This window comes from Marmota marmota, unplaced genomic scaffold (assembly GCF_001458135.2).
Source record: "Marmota marmota marmota unplaced genomic scaffold, marMar, whole genome shotgun sequence".
NCBI classification, from domain to species: Eukaryota; Metazoa; Chordata; class Mammalia; order Rodentia; family Sciuridae; genus Marmota; species Marmota marmota.
The window spans coordinates 3,366,159-3,377,640 of record NW_026000221.1 but is presented as its reverse complement, the minus strand read 5'-3'; the positions used below and the strand labels follow the sequence as shown (position 1 = coordinate 3,377,640).

The 11,482-nt window shown below is 39.6% G+C and overlaps 1 protein-coding gene across 1 annotated transcript in view; it reads left to right on the top strand.

Annotated features, from left to right (window-relative positions):
- The window catches only part of Trpc7 (transient receptor potential cation channel subfamily C member 7), a 140,324-nt gene that overhangs the window by 55,591 nt on the left and 73,251 nt on the right, over positions 1 to 11,482 (top strand). The window lies entirely within an intron of this gene.

Here is an 11,482-nt window from a genome sequence, read left to right as displayed (position 1 = left end):
GTATTCTTGATGTGGATGGAGTGTTGTTGTGTCTGTTTGTGTTTTGGTTTTGGGTAGGGGGGTGGGGGTGGCTATTTCACATGTCAAACATGAAAAGTATTTTTAATACCTCCCAAATTGGCCACTGGACATGTCTCCTCTCCCCTGATTATCTTACTTTGTGTGAGGTCAACCAGTCTTCAAGAAATGACATGAATCTGTGGGATTCATCTAGAAAGAGCTTCCAAGTTTGATAAAAATCTTTCTGCCATTTTACTTCAATAATAATCACAAATCCTAAGAAAAAATTGATTTTTTCCTAAGACTCTGAGTCCCAAAAATCATATTGATAAACCATGGAAAAGGTAGCCTTGAGATTCATATTAGAAAGCAGAGAGTTTATTGGGGTGCTTGGAAAAGTCAGATTGTGGTTTCAAGTATAATGATATTTTCTTAGCTCAGGGAAATACATTTTTTTAGACTAAGTCAAGAACTCCCTGATGTTTTTTACCAAACCATGGCAATCACTTCCTGAAACTGCTGAGATATCCATGCCCTTGAGTTCACACAAACCTGCTAGTAAAGGTGAGCTTGAATTTCCAAAACTGCAAACATTTTCTTCCCTCCCCAGTCCAGAGTATCTTCTTGCCACTTAGCACATGGGGAAAGTGAAGATGTCTTTGAAAAGCCAGAGAACAGGAGATGATGCTTGATGTTTAAAAATTTACAGTCACAGTTTCAGCTATTCATGAGCAATTCCAAGAGTCCATGGCATGCAGATATTAGCCATTTTTCTGAAACATAAAATAAGTCTAGCAAAACTGTCATCAATGGTAGAGTACTCAGTAAATACAGAAGTCTTGCCACTTCCTCACAGCTACATGTTCCCTCTCATTGTCAATTACCAAGTACAAATGGCCCTGATAATGAATGACAAGAAAAAGTGAAGCCCTCCATAAACATGATGGTTTAGTTCAGAATAAAAAGGTTTCGTGAGGGAAATTATTTGCTCTAGTGATATTTTCCAATTAGGAGAGTCAAGAGAAACAGTCAAGAGATCAGATACACAACTGGCATACATCCTCTCCCTAGTGTAGTGACCATGGGCAGGACCCCGGAGAGAGGGTAAATGACCTCTGCTGGGTCCTGTTTCATTTCCTCTGTCTGCACAAAGCACAAGGCAGAGCCAGTGAGCACAGGGGACCTGGGGACATCAGGCCTTTCTAGAAGACATCTGAGGGGCCAGTCAGACACTCACATGCTCTGAGCAGACATTCCCCACTGTGTTTTCCTGCTGACATCATGAATGTCAAATGTCTGCTGCCATCCATAGGCAGGAAGATGATCAATGACCAGCATAAAATGCCAGCCTTGCTCATTTCCAGGGGATAAATTCTCTCAAACCATGTATACCATTATGCAATAGTAGGCAGACTCGAAACTTTCCTTGACATTTATTCTATTATGAATTACTGGTGAAAATATCTAATATCAAAAAGGCATACTAATATTATAATGCACTTCCATTTTTAATTTATTAACTTTACCATGCTTGCGTAGGCACAATCTAACCTGGATATTTGAGTTATAAACTAACTAGCACCAAGGCCTATTTACAAATATACTGCCTTTTATATCTGATATAGCTAGAATATTAAACCATAAAAAATTCCTATGGCTCTGTCTACATGATGTAAAAATCAACCCATTAATCCAATAATCAAAGAAAACTAGTTTTTCTTGGCAGTTCCTTGAGCTGCTAATGAGGTGTTACCTTAAAAAGAAAAAGAGAGGGAAAGAAAATGTGTTGTATTCAAATAGATTTGGAGACCTTAAGTTAACATAGTCAAACAGATTTCTATGCTTAAAGACATTATTGAGTCCTTAATGTACATCACTACTCTAGAATAAAAAGACCTCCTCCTCCAGGGCCATTTTGGATAACAGTCTTCTCCATCTCTCTATCTCAGCCCCAGGGAATCATACCTAGATCTCCTTCTCAAAGGCCTTCTTCTCATAACATAAACTGACTCTAAATAAATGCATAAGGGATTTCCAGGCCCACCAATTATGAAGACCCAGTCTGGATCCCAATTTGGCTCATTTGGACCCAGGCTGCACCCCTAAAGGGAACCCAGTGTGTGGTGTGCTCAGTGACATGTCACAGACATCCAGACACAGGTCTTGGTGCCCTGTTCAACTTGTTCAATGGACCAGTTGTCTATTGGACAACTTGTCTCTCTCTTCTTTGTTGCTTCTCCATCTCTGAACTTACCATAATGCTGTTTTCCCTTCCTTCCCCTATATCATCTCTTCTCATTCCTTCCTCCAGTCTGCCTTAATGAGGATCAGGTGACTATCCTAGTCACTATAAGAGAACTATGTGGCCATTAGTCCTGTAGGCTCAATTGTTAAAGGAGGATGGAGCAAAGAAACTCAGAATGTCCTGTTTGCATGACAGAAGCTATAACTTCATCTTCAAAGGAGATGGGCATAATTAAGCAAAGGCCTGCTACTGAAAAAAAAAATCACAAAGAAGACATGAGAATATTTTTGGCAAAATAGATTATTATCAGAGCAGAAAGCATGTTATCATGCAGCATCTCCAACAAGGGTAATTAGTTCCATCTAATCAATCATTTTAGCCACCCATAGGATCTACAGACATTAACCTCAGCCTGCTAGAGAATCCAAAGAGAATAAGACAGTATATAAGCTATCAGTCTAGTGGGTGAGTTGGGACAAATATCCCATGACTTTAACAGCAGCAACCTCTGCACAGGAGGGAGCCCCTTAACTACTTAACTATCTGAGCAAAGTTAAATTCACAGTCTAATCTCTGTTTCAGATTTCCGGCTGGCTCCCAGTTCTATCATTGTGGGGTGCAGCTTGGCTTGGACTCTGATCATGGTATGAGCCATCTTTCCATTTAGCTGAGAGGCCCCCACTCTCCTCAAGAAACAGTTCCACTGCTCCCAAGCCTTCAAGACCCAAGAACTTAGGGGTTATTCCTGACTTCAGAAGCTATTCTCACACAAAATAAGGGTCTGATACATGTCCATGGGGAGGAAGATAAGAGCACAGGGTCCTGGGAAGACCCTACTGTCTCTACCTCAATAACACACTTCCCTTTTTCCTCATGCTACTGAATTAAGGAAATAGTATTCCCTATGATTTTCACTCACTTACGTATTCCTCATTTAACAAATACCTACTGATGTCTACATATCACCAGTTCTGTGCTCAGCACACTGGAAGACCCAGGCCCAGACCTTTCTCTTGAGGAGCTTATGTAGTGATAGCAGAAATAGTGAACAAAGGATACAATCCTGTCTGAGCAGGGCACACAGGAATGGGAAAGGGGCAATATAGAGGCCAAAGGAAACACTGGCTAGCACTGTTTGGGACCTTAGTAAAATTTTCCCAATGTTGTAATTTCACAGAAATATATGGCGAGGGCGGGGGGGATGAATGGGAAGTGCTAAATAGGATGGCAATTTAGGCAGCCCACAGATCCCTGAGAAAGAGAAGCATGTTCAGAGAATGTGTTTAGAAGAGTGATTCTTCCCTGTGGCTTTATCATTACAGGGAAAGAAATAGGCTGAAAGTTTGCCAAGAACCAGACACTTGAAGGCATTCATGCCATGTACTAGCTCCTGGACTTGATAGTGCCAAGACTATCCAATAAGATTTTCTATGATAATGGAAAATGTTCTATTTTCTACTGTCTAATATGGGAGTTATAAGACTCATATGGCTAATTAGCATTGGAATTGAGGCTGGTGTGATTATGGAACAAGTATTTATATCTTTAAAAATTAATTAATTTAAAGTTCAACATGTAGTCTGTGGTTACCAAATTGGACTGCATGGCTGTGCATCCTCATTTGTACCTTCAACAGGCTTTTACTGAATGATTACAAAGTGTGATTTGCCAAACACTGGGGACATAGTAATGAATGAAAGTGGCATGATCTTGGCCATCAAGGGGGAAGACAGACCTTAATCAAATCATCACACAAATAACTTGTAATACTCCAATTGTAAGTGTTATGAAGAAAAGAACATGAAATTATGAGAGCTTCTAAAAGCAGATATGACATAAGTAGGGAAGTCAATGAAATTTCTCTAAGGAGCTCATACTTCAAGAGCAAAAGAATATGAACAGTGAACCAGTGGTGGGGATGGCATTTCTGGCAGAAAGGTCATATTTAAAGTATATCCAAAGGTCCTGAGGTGAAAAGAAACCAAGTAAGAGGAACCAAAAGAAAGAGAATGTGACCAAGTTAGAGGGCATGAGAAGTGAGGTGTGGGATGAGGCTAAAGACAGGCCAGACAATGCAGCCTTCCAGACAATGCAAAGTGCTAAATGATTTGGTTTTTATTTTTGTTTTGCTTTGTTGTTGTTGTTGTTGTTGTTGGGTGTTTGCTTTTTGTTTTCTGGTTTTTTATTTTATTTTATTTTATTTTTTGAGGGCTAATCAAGAGTGATTGTAAAGATTAGGATATCCAGGGAGACAGCTTATCCTCTGAGAAAGTCTTGAAGCAAAAAAGGATGGGTGTGGATACAGCATTTTGTTGGATGAAAGGGACAGGATATTAGTCAAGATAGGCTAAGTTGTGCTGTGTTGACAAAGAAAACCAACATTGCAGTGACTTTTCAACAAATTAAGATTTATTCATTGTTTATCCTATTTCCATCTTAGAACAGGATCCATTCAAGGAACCCAAGCTGATAGAATAGCCAACATGTCAAATGTTTCCACCATGCCAAGAAGTAGAAACCCAGAGCCTAGACCTAGAGCCTCACCCCAACAATCACATGCTTTTACCTGGATGTGGCACTCTTTGTTCCTGCTCACTTTATGAAGAATTAGTCAGACCTCCTACCCCACCTCCAGAAGGATCAGGAAGTAGAATCTTGCCATGGTTTGAATGGAGAGAAAAACAGAGCAATTTGGGAAATAGCACTAATGATTACCACAGGAGAAAAGCTGAAGGAATTCATACTGAGAGCTTCAACTTCTCTAAGTAAGAAGCAGAATCACCACCTGAGGTAGAAGGCAGACTGAAGAAGTAAAAAGAAAATAATGTTCATGAAAAGTTCTGTGGGAGACTGCAGAGAGAGGTGAATAAGACTGCAGACTGTAATCCTTTGTCAGTCGCCTGCATTCTTAATAGAAATGGAAGGACTCCACAAAGGACGGTAACAAGCCAAGCCAGTGTTCTCCATAAACTTCTATTTCCTGATGCCAACTTCAAGATCCTTTTATAGATTTGGAGCCAGAAGAACACAAAATGTGTCCCATGGAAGGTTCCCCTCAGCGAAGAATGTCAAGGAGGGAGGACAGTGGTGGAAGGACCATTTCCATCTATATTGCCTGTCTAAAATTGGGCCAAATGATCATCTTATGCACACTTTACAGTCATGCCATAAATGGGCCCATTTTCTACTTGGAAAAACTCCTAGTAGAAAGCAGAATTTGTTGAGTAGAAGTATAGTGTTATGGCTGGGAGCCTGGCTGCTTGAGTTCCCACTTAGTAGTGTGGAACGTGGCTTCAGACAAGGCATTTCATTTGCTAGCCTGCAGCCCTCACAGACAGAGCAGACACTGTGTAACCCTCAAGAGCCTCTCAGAGACAGAATGATGCCCAGGATCAGATACACAACTGGCATACATCCTCTCCCTAGTGTAGTGACCATGGGCAGGACCCCGGAGAGAGGGTAAATGACCTCTGCTGGGTCCTGTTTCATTTCCTCTGTCTGCACAAAGCACAAGGCAGAGCCAGTGAGCACAGGGGACCTGGGGACATCAGGCCTTTCTAGAGGACATCTGAGGGGCCAGTCAGACACTCACATGCTCTGAGCAGACATTCCCCACTGTGTTTTCCTGCTGAGGCATCATTCTAACAGATGCTCAGAGTTAAGGAGATCAGAGCTGTCACAGACAGTTTGGCCGGTCAGGCACTACCCCAACTGCACTGCATGATGCCAGTAGCTGACAAACGCTGTTAGTGTCAAAAGCATCAATCATCATCCTCTTTGGGGATTCCTCTGAGCACTTTCATGGCTCTAGCCTGGCCATGTGGCACAAAAATGATCAGTGTATTAATCACCTGGCTCAGAAGGGCTATCTTTTACATGAGGAAGTTTTGTTTTCCTCCAGCAGAAAATCTTCAGAAACAAAAGAAAAATTATATTATGTAATTGTGATACCTCTTCTGCCTGGAAAAATTCCCCAAAGAAAAATAGAACCTATTGGGCAGTGGTAAAATGTTGTGGCCAGGAGCCTGATTGCCCATGTTTGAGTTACAAGTCTTTTACTTACTAGATATGTGCCATTGGACAAATTATTTAATTTCTGCACCTTGATTTTCTCATCCATATAACAGGAACAAATTATAGTACCTAATAAACAACAGTCAATGTTTCTTACCACACATAATGTCCCTAAGACATGGTAAGTACATATAAATTAGATAAAGGAAGCTGTTTGCCATCTTGGTTTTATAAGAGAACTACCTTTAAGATTAAATCAGCAATTCCCAACCTCAGCACTACTAATATTTAGGCCATATAATTCTTTGCCATGGGGATTCTTCTGTGCATTATAAGAGTTTTAGCAGAATCCCTGGCCTCTACCCAGTAGCACCCTCCCCTCAATTTTGTCAACCAAAAAAAGTATCCATCCAGACTATCTCTAATGTCTTTGGGGAAATTGGGAAGCCAGAATCATTCCCTGCTGAGAACCTCTGGGCTAGTTTTCAGGATCTAGGCCATGACACCTTAACTTTAAGGCCCTGGGGGCAGGGATTGTAGTTATATGGGATATATTGTATCTCTCAAGACCAGTGGCTCTCAAATGATGGGCCCAAATTCCAAGTAAGAAAACTACTTGGGAGCTTTATTAAAAATACCACTGCCTGGACCCCACCAACAGAGTGTCTAATCCAGTTCATCTGGGTGGGCACACAGCAGCTGGTATTTTCTAAAGATGTGCTAATTATTTCAAATTTTATAAAGATGGAGCTCCTAGAAGGTGGGAGCCTCTCTTCATTTATCTTGATCTCTGATAGCTGAGAACAGTACACATTCTACATATAATGTACAGCCTCCAATTTGACTATATGAATAGACGGTATATTCAGTGGGACATCAAAGGCTTTATTGCTTTTCCAATTGTAATTCCCACTTGTGATTAAAACCCATTAGAATCCAGGTGATGTTTGAGACTGGCCCCAGAGTTTGGGTCTGTCATATACAGTCCTTCCATTGCCAACTGCATGCTCATTTGGGATTTGTAACTTGAAAAGAGTTCTTATTATCCAGGGAAGCCTAAATCAGGTTTTGGCCTGGAAGTCTATAGGGAGAGGGCAGAGAAGTGAATGGCTCCCAGGGAATGCTGCACAGTCAGGGAGAGTTACTGAGGACTTTGCTTCCTGAAGAGAGCTCAGATCACTGAGTGAGTGCTTCACTGAGTGCTATGCAGAGGACCTTGGGAGTGCTCCCTCCTCTTATTAGCCTTCATTGCTGCCCCATTCCCACATCCCACCACACTTACAGTGAAGAGGAAGGGAAGAAAAAGTGTCTGATGCTTTCTCTCTGCCCTTCTTCAGGCATGCTGCAAATCACCTGACAAGACTTTCTCTAATACACTGATAGCGCTGTGAATTTGCAAAAGAGATTTCAGATCTTTAAAGTAAGGTTTGTCACAGCAGGGCAGAACGTGATTACCTTTGGATGTTTTGCAGCCTTACATTCAGCTCTTGTCATACATAAATATTTGTGTGAAAGCATAATTCTCCAAAGCATTGTTTTTCTCCTTGGTTATTATGTTTCCTAAACCATGTGGACTTGGCTTGTTTAACCAACATCATATTCATTGTGTGCTGTGTTTGTTAAGAAAGTCAGAGTCTGATTACTATTACCTCCTTATTTGGGGATTATCAGGAAGAGAAATTTTTAAGTAGCATTCAAGACAGAAACATACACCCCCTTAATGCCCTCCAGAAAAGATGCAGTCAGAAATATTTACTAGCCCAAAGTGGGAAAGATAACAAAAGCCATTTTCAAATTGTCACTTTTATCCCAGAATTCAATAGATCTTAGAAACTACAATCTCCCCCAAGGACCCATGACTAACTCCAGTAATTAAGCTAAAGACCAACTGCACATTTCTATCACATTATTTTGTACTAAATGCTCATAAATAGATTTAGACTTTCAATAAGCATTTTAACTTTCACATATTCCTCCCATTATATGCCAAAGTGCATTATTCTTTTTAACATTCATCTGCCTAAAGTCAATTGCACATTTTCTTGATGGAAGGCAAGTTTTGTAAGTATAATTGCAGATGAAAATTTCTGTTTAATAAGGATGCTTTATGTAATCTAAGCCATAGTTATATTATGCCTAGATGATGACAATAGCATATAATTAACAGGTCTGCCATCCTCTTCTCTTTCCCCTACAGATAGACAGACAGACACAGACAGACACATACATACACACACACACACACACACACACACACACACACACCAGGAAAAAAATTAAATAATTGAATTATTTCATGCCCCAGTTTATAGCTCTCATCTATAAGCCAGGTATAGTCTGTTACTCATCACTACTGGAAGCAGAGCCTAAGTTAAGGGCTCTTGTAAGCTCTGTTTTACTAAAATCATGATCTCATGAGAAACCTACATTGGAGGGGCAGAAGTAGGATGGGGAAGGAGAAGAAGCTAAATTAAGAGGTGGTTTCAGAGAAGTCCTCCCTCAGTTTGATCTCGAGAGGCACCTTGGAGTGGAGTGTGCGGTAGCTCCACAGATTTGCACCACATTAAGCTAAGGGTTGGCCTTTTGTATACCTATATCAGTCAGTCACCAGTTGCAGGTCTCCCAAGGCGGGGACATAAATATAAGTATTCCTTGACAAAGTGGTTCCCATTGGCTGGAGGGAATTTCTGAAAAAGAGTGTATCTATGAGCCCTCAGCAGCCAGCACCCCAGCATGTAGGGCTGGGTGCTCTTTCCTAGTAAGAGGGATCTTGGCAAGAAACCAATATCCTCATGCCCTAAAGTACTCAGATTTCAACCACTAACTATGGCCTACAAGCTGCTGCATGATCTGGCTCCTGCCTTCCTCTTTAACTCATTTTATACCAAAGCCCTTTCCTGCTCCCTAGCCTCCAGGGGTACTACCTGCCTTTCTGTGCCTTAAACACTCCACACTATTTCTAAACCCAGTGAAGTTACTGGTCCCTTTCCTGCAGATCTCTGCTGACTGATCCTCCTCCGCATTAAAGACTGAGATCAATGGCCTTCTGACCACCCTGTCTGAACATGGTCACTATCATGTTCCCTTCCCCATCACTCTCTCTCCATCCCAGTTCCCTCATTGAATCTTGTTTATTTCTTTTGTTCACTTTGTTTACTATCCATTTCCCTCAACACAATAAGTCCTATATCCCTAGGACAGCTCACCACCATAACCCTAACCTAGAACAAATGCAGGCCAGAAGATTCTCAAAAATATTTATTAAGTGAATGAATGAATGAATGAACCATACCTGAGTTTTCTTCCAATTATTTTTCTGAAATACAACATAATCTCAAGTTCAAGGCGAAATGCATTCCTAAAAGCTGTGGAAGAAACCCACAAAGTTATTACATTTGAGGATGTAAATGAGATAAATAGGAAAGTAGTACATGATGAATTATTAGATTAGGCATTATTTGTCTCATTCATGAACTCCTATAACTGTTGTCATCAACTGTAATGAAATGTAGATCCTGACTAATGGCTTTATTTTACTTAAAAACAACAAAAAGTCACTTAAATTCAAAATACTATTTAATAAAATTAATAAAACTTGGTCTCTAAATTGCATCTAAATAAATCATAAATTAATTTATATTTTTACAATTATTACATACTTATTAGTATACTTATAATAGATTCATAATATACTTATTACAGAAGTATAACAATTTTATCACATTGTTTATTAGTGCATTATAGTTGTACCTAATAATGGAATTTGTTGTTATATATTTGTACACACACACAAAGAAGTATTAAAAATTCATCTTGTGTATACTTCCAAATATACTCATCTGATGCATCACCATCTGAGTACTTTGTCTGCTCTGATTTTGATAGGTGTTATCAGGTAGAAGAAGCTTGAGGAGTGGTTAATCATGTAGCACCTATTATTTCACCAAATCAGTGGGCAATATAAAGAATAAGGCCTAGACCTCATTTGTCAGGAGTGTCTGCCTAAAGGGTTACGTGATCTGAATCCAGCCGCTTATCAAACAATAATTCAGACAAAAAATGGTTTGGGAAAGTGTCAAGGAAAAAGAGGTAGACTCTGCATCAGGCCTTTAAAGGCTAGACAGAACTCAAAGGTCAGAAGTCAAAGGAAAAGTGTAGTACAATCTAGGCAGAGGAAACATGGGGAGGCACAAAAGTACGATAATGTTACAGGACTCACTGATAGTCTAGGGGTGGGCATATGAAGAGGAGAAGGAAGTAGAAGAACAGGCATGAAGAGCAGACTCCTGGGGTAGGAGAAAAGATGGCTGGCTGGGGAGGTTAGGCCAGCAGAAGGGGCTCTGAAAAGGAGCTGAAGGGAACATCCTCTATTCCATAATGGAAAGGGGATCCTGCACATGGCCTTTGGTGTTTGCATTTCTCATCTTGCTGATTTTATTTATTGCACAAACATCTAAAAAATAAGAAAGATAATTAGAAGAAAAACAAAAATGCATAATGCATGATTGCATTCTTCTAATTCTTTCCCATATACAGATACGTATTTACATACTTAGAGCTGTAGGGGAAATAATTTTGGGATAAGATTCATCAAGCGTCAGAATGTATGCATTTTTCTATGTTCTCTATAACTCATATTTTTGTTAGTAGAAGACTGATGTATCATTGTTGACATTTTCTCTAGTATTGAACATTCACTTTTTAAATATATTTATATTTTACTATTTTTCCATGCATGTAGTTTCCATACATATAGTTTTTCTTTCCTTTTTTCTTTTTCTTTTTTTGTTTTGTTTTGTTTTTGCTATTATTTCCTTAAGTTGAATTTCTGAGAGCTAACTCTACTTTGTCAAAGGACATAAATATTTGCTGTTTCTTGCAACATTTTGAAAGCTATTTTCCCAAATATCTATACTAATTTTCAGTGTCATCAGTGGTATAAAACTGAACTGATTTCATCAGTACTTTGCAAGCACAGGGTTCTACTAAGATTTTCCCCCCTAATTTAATATATGCAAAATACTATCTTATGCATATTTTAAAATGCACTCCTTTGATTACTAAGCAAATGAGTATTTTTCTGTGTGAATTCTGACCCTACCACCAAGCTGTCCAAATACCACACTACCAATATCTCTTAGCATTTCCATATTAGAGACTTACCATTTTCCATTTGGGGTTTTGGGACTCTTGTGCAATATGGAATTTTTTACACATTTGTGA